A 6,037-nucleotide genomic window follows, 5' to 3' on the forward strand; every position below is an offset into this window, starting at 1 on the left:
AAACAGCTCTTGCATATCACTAAACTGTATGCAATACACTTAAGAGTATAGTTCCTAATGATTCCAAGTTTATACTACACTCAAGTTCAGGAAAAAAAACCAAAATCCTGCTATGTAAATAAAGTTTATACATTAGGATGTGGAGAAAAAAGATTAAAGTTAGCATGCTTTACCTATACTTTGATGAAGGAACCAAAAATAGCAAATACACTGAGCACAGCTAAGCTCACATTGCTATACTGGAGGAACTGTTTTCATGTTTATCTGTGGCTTGCTTAATTTATTGTAGTTTCAGCTTTATACTTGCATCTTTTTGTATTTAAATTCCTTCACTTTGTTTTGAAAGGAAAAAAGATTTAGCAAGAAAAAAAAAGGTAAATGAGCTCTTTCTGTTTTTAAGGCAACTGCTGGCATGCAGTTTGCATTCCAACTGTTGAACACTGCAAGTTTAAATTGTCTCTCTCAAATTTTAAAGTGCACATTTCTGGGACACAGGCAGCTTCTTAGTGATATCTGGAAATACTCAGGATGATATAAATGAAACGGTTTGCTTGCTGTTCAAGATTCCTAGGAAAAACAAAGTTCACTATACAATTTTTATCAACTCAAGAATGGTAACCTTATCTGCATAAAAACGTACATTTGAACTTGCCCCACATGAACAAGCACGTGAAATTCAGCACTTAAACGAAAAAATAATCATGAAGCTTCCCTTTTAAAGCAGATGCTGCTGGCTATTGATATTCGTTCTGTGCATGCTGAGTAATCCCTTCCTGGTATTAATAGTTTCGATAACGTCCAAATTATTTCCTCCCCATCGCATCATGGATATATTCCCTAGTGAAGGTCATTTACAGAAAAAAAGCCCTTTTTGGAGAATTCATAAAATAGGAAATTTTAGCACCAAGGAGATTTTCTTTCAAGAAGCAGTGAGTCACTGGAAACACAAGGCTATAAATCTGGCAAACTCAATCATAACAATAGATGCCAAATAAAAACACGCCGTTCCTGCCATTGGAAAGAGTCTGGGAAACAAGTGATTAAAGTACTCTCTCTGATATGTCCAAGATACCAATTATCTTTGAACCTGTGAAAAATATCCCAGGGCCATTTCCTCAGTCTGCTTAGTCAGCTTGCTCTGAAGTTTACCTACTGCAGCGTGCAGACCCTTCCTCACGTAATTAGTTCTTCCCATGAATGAAGCTCCATCAGGGGATCAGGCCTGATTCAGACTTTTAAATCTGAAAGGTTCCTCTGGGAGGAGTCCACAGCACAGTGTGTTTATCTCTGACACATCCCTTCAGTCATCCCCAGTTTTAGTCCTTCTCAGGAAAGGCTAGTTGGTCTTTATGGGCTCAGGGTAGCAGAGAAGGAGTCGGGTACTCAAGCACAGAGGTCTTTGGAAACGCTGGAATGAAATGTGACCACGTTCCTTCTCAGGCTGGGATTGTTAACACAGAGAACAGTCTGTAACTATACAACATGTGAAGTTTGTTTTAAAGACAAACTATTTGCTCCATGTCCTAGAAGGGGAAGTGGACAGAAGGAGCCTTTTTCAAGTAACAGTTCCTTGATTTAATTAGTCAGCTTTCCGATGATTCGAAACTACTGCATTAACACACTTTCCTCAGACTCAACGTATTTTTTTACTGTCTAAATGTTATTTCAGATCGAAAGTTTGATTAAGAAAAGAGAGGAGGTGTTATGTCTAGGCAGCTATGTGTTGGTTGTTTTTTAATTACGCTCCACTCTGGTCTATTAACACTATGAGATTTACTTCAGTTTTGACCTACTTAATCCCACACCTGCAATATTTTCAGAATTTACTACCTATTTTCTAATTTGCTTCAGCATGCAAAATTGCTAAGTTTCATTTATGTCCTCTGGCAATATAAACTCCAGGAGGAAACATTCCATGCGTGAATTGCTCATGCATAGTTTTGAAAAGCAACATTTTTTAAAGAGATCAGTTACTTGTTAGCCTTTGCCAGTGACAAAAAAACCCACATCAATTCAAAACATTGTACTGTTAATCAGATAACCTTGTGGTGGCACAAATATATTATTCCTTTGCTTAAGTGGATTCTATTGCTTTATGAACACAGTACTTTGTTTTGTTGTAGAGAGAATTCATTCATCGGATCTAACTTGTTTACTTTCAGGGCACCGAATGACCATTTTTTATTAACTGATTACAGAGGTTACTAGGTATAAAAAGAAGTTTTGCATCAGACAGTTATTTAAGTGTGCTAGCTTTGTACCTAGTTTGAAATGGATGGCAGAGGCAGACAACTTTTAAAAATACTGTTTCAGCATTCTGGACTTAAATTTCTTTTAACACCTCCAAACACCTTAAATGAGTCCACTGAATGACACAGGCTGACCTGATCTATTAATACAAGTCGGAATTTTACTTAAAGAATTTAAGGATATGGCTGATGATGTTTATGTGTGTTTCAGAAGTACTTACTGATTATTACTTTACAGGATTATAACCTTTTTCTGAAACAGACTAATGCTGGCCTAGTAAACTCTTCAAAAGATGGATTTCTTCCAGGTCCTACTGTGTGTGGGTAAAGATAAGAAAAAAAAAGCCATAGAGCAGCAGGAGATGTGACAGCATTTATCTGCATGGGTTTTGGATGACCACATATCTATGAAATTTGATTTGTAAGCTACAATTAAGAAATTCTAGAACTATTTTTTATGGACAGCATTCATCATGTCATCTGGTTCGCATTTTCCAGGAAGAATAATGCAAACTCAGTGCTGTGGTAACATGCCCAGGTCTGACTACAGTGTCAGAAGGTCACATGCTAGTAGATGGAAGAGCAGTAAGGGTTAGAGTAGGAAATACCGTGGGACTATGAAGCTGAAGCAGTTGGGAAATAGGCCAAAGTTTTGGTTTTCCAACCTTTCCTACCTTTTTCAGGTGTGCTCACACACACATAAATAGCCAACAAAAGAGAAGATTTTGGACCTTGAACATCAGTCAGCTTGAGTATTTCCCAAAAGCAACTAGCACTGCAGAGAAAGCAGAAGAAACGTACAACTGATAGGGCTTAGATGGGTTGGAGCAGGGAAGGCTTTTCTGAAATCTTACAAAAATCAGCCAAATGTCTTCCAGATATCCCCCTGGGAAAGTGCCGTTCATTTGTAGGTATGCAGAGGAGCTTCAGTTCATTTCATCCACTGGACAAAGATCACTGAACAACTGCAGTAACTAGAATTTAAAGTGGCACAACTGTGTATTTGTTTTGTTGTGTGCTAGTATTGCTGGTGGTCAGCCAGTAGTGGATCTACACAATAGCCTTTGTCTTTCCCACGTTGTACCCTCTCCACCTAATTTAATTCTAAAGCACAGTTGCAAAAGCAACTGTAAGCACTTTCTCAGACATTCTCTAGTTGTCCAACGCAGGTCTACCTTTTGTGCTACTGCCCAGATTCATCCCTCTCCTGACTTACGATGGAACTAAGAGAAGTGCTTAATTCTCTGAGGTGGCCTCAGGCCCTCTGCTCCTCCTGTTTGTGGATTTTGAAATCTGGATTTCTAAAACATACGTGTGGCATAAACAACAGACCAAGTGCCCCCATGTGAGATAAATTCAGTGAGTAACAAGGGGAGGAGATACCAGAGACCGACAGAAAGAGAGCAACATATCTGATGAAACAGATACATTGCTCAATGTCATCTAACCTTCCTCATGCCCACAGGAATCCTTGGCCTAAACTGACCTTCATTTCAGAGACAAATAATATTTGGGGCTTGCATAACATGAGAGCTGAGATAACTTTACAGTGCTGAATCTGTTTGTGCTCCTGAGTGTGTAAGCATTCAGATTTATGTTGCAAATCAAATCTCTCGTGCCCTTCTCTTCCCTCTCCTGAACCCAGCCTGCTGCTCAGCCCTCTCCATTTGTATGCTTGTTAGGTATCATGGGTCAGTGCTAGTGTTTGGCTTTGAAGTTTTTGAAGGAAACAATTCAGTAAACATCCCAAAGACCAGAGGCTTAAATTCTGCCGGGTAGTGTGCTGTCCAGATGTTAAAAATGGCAGGATTAAAGCTTCACGCAAGTCCTCCAGTTTGCTCCCTGTGCACACACGCACACTCACGCTCACAGAAATCAGACACAAGGTGTCTAACCCATTTTTTGCCTCCATTACCAGGAGTTTCTGTCCTAAATCTCATATACAAAAATCAAAAGGAACTCCTCAGACAAAATATAGAACTTTGTGAGGCTCGCTCATTATACCAAGGCAAGCTGTGAGGACACACATAAGCATAAAGAATTCTTGTTTAAGACAAGAACGTGTTACTAGATAAAATAGACTGTGCTTCATCTGTCTTTCAGCTGAAAGCTCTTTTTCCTGTCTCCTCGTGTTGCTCTTTCACTACTGGTGGCACGCAGCAGGCAACAATGGCTATTAGGAATCACTCCAAGTCATTCAACGTAAAAATCTTTTTAGTTCTCCAAGAGATGCTGCTCAAGCATTTTGGTATTTAAGCCTTCAAGGTAATATAAAGGGAATGTGTCATATTGGGATTATGACACGTATTGTGGATATTCTTGCACACCTCTTCCTAGATAACTTTCATTTATAGCTACCCAAGACTTTCACAGACATTGTCAGCGTGGTAAGGCATATCATGATATCTCCCTTTCCTTCTCTAAAAACCCTCACCGAGGTTGCTAGAACAGAGTAACTATATAGAAACCAGGTTAAAAATCCGTAACCCACGTCTGGATTTTATCACATCCATTTTAAAAGAAAAAGGGAAAACCTATCAGGAAGACCACGTGAAAGGCACCACTTCAGGAGCTGCAGCGTTTAACAAAGCACCTAATTAAGACCCTTGCTCTGCGCAAACTATTAGGCATCAGGCAGGATTTACATATGAAAGCAAAATGTGTGGGGCAGGAATGGGACGCACACGGGACGCCGTCTCATAGTAACTTCTGATGCAATTTCGGCACAACAGGGGAGACTGAAGCGAACCTCGTCTTTTCCTTTTTTTTTTTTTTTTTTTGGTCTTTAAAGGAGCTCATTTAGTCTGAGATAAGTAGAGAGAAGCGATTCACTTAAGCACTAGCAACAAGTCTGCACCTCAGCCCTGCAGTTACAACTTCACCACTGCTTCTCCTTCAGTGGAACAAGGTTAGAAGTTGTAAAAGCGTAATATTTGAAGAGATGTATAGAAATATAACAAAAGAAAGTGAAGAATTCCTACAAGCCTGAACTTAGCACTTTAAGAGAACTTACGCTTTTACTGAGGTGTATTTTTAAACAAGTTCAACCACCAGCACAGTAACACAAAATTCTTAGGGTGAAAAAAAAAGTGTTTTCAGAAAAAGTGATACACAAAAGCATGAAAAAGGAAGACTTTCAACTTACCCTTGCTGCTCAGCAGTGAAACTGTATCAGAATACTTCTTTGGAGGGTAAAGTAAAATGGAAGAGCACGTTCAGGCACTCAGACCTGTCTATTGAAACTTTAAAGTCTACGGCTGTTTTGTATTTTTCATCCTTCCTTCCCCACTAATGAAAGAAAAGTGCTGATACCTTGTAAAAGTTTTTTCTAACTTGGAACACTGGGAGAGCTTTTAACAAGTTTGCAAGCCTCTGACGGTAGAAAGAGGAGGGGAGAGGAGGGGTGGCAGCCCAGGAGGAGGGGCTCTGCAAATGGAGAGGAGGAAGGTGGGGGAGGAGGGAAAGAACTGAAGGCACAGCAAAAACCGGCCCGGGGAAAAGAAGGGAGCGAAGGCATGAAAGTCCACTCTTGCTGATGTAACAAAACAAATACAAGGGTAGTCAGCAGCCTCCCCACACGCCCACACAGCCCCGGTCACTGAGGGTACCTGGGTAGCACTTTATCCAAATCTGGGCTCGCACGGGATGGATGAAACAACTTAGTTCTCTCGTGTGCACCAGGAGTTTCACTACAGGGAAAGGGAAAAATGCATGAAAGGGACTAGTGGGTGCGCAGCGTGAACCTCCCGGATGCTGGGGCTGGACCGAACAGCCGCTGTCTCCATCCC

At 40.4% G+C, this 6,037-nt stretch overlaps 1 protein-coding gene across 3 annotated transcripts in view; it reads right to left on the reverse strand.

Annotated features, from left to right (window-relative positions):
- GJA1 (gap junction protein, alpha 1, 43kDa) overlaps positions 1–5,641 on the reverse strand; it is a 7,691-nt gene extending 2,050 nt beyond the window's left edge. Inside the window, exon 1 of one of the 3 annotated variants that reach the window (XM_008937765.1) lies at positions 5,395–5,641. The gene's annotated coding sequence lies outside the window, so the exon portion shown is untranslated. Of the gene's footprint in view, positions 1–5,390 lie in introns of all 3 variants that reach the window. The other 2 variants (XM_008937767.1, XM_008937766.1) reach the window with 2 other exon arrangements.
- Between the last annotated feature and the right edge of the window lie 396 nt (positions 5,642–6,037).

The sequence above is a fragment of the Merops nubicus genome, unplaced genomic scaffold, assembly GCF_000691845.1.
Source record: "Merops nubicus isolate BGI_N331 unplaced genomic scaffold, ASM69184v1 scaffold643, whole genome shotgun sequence".
NCBI lineage: Eukaryota > Metazoa > Chordata > Aves > Coraciiformes > Meropidae > Merops > Merops nubicus.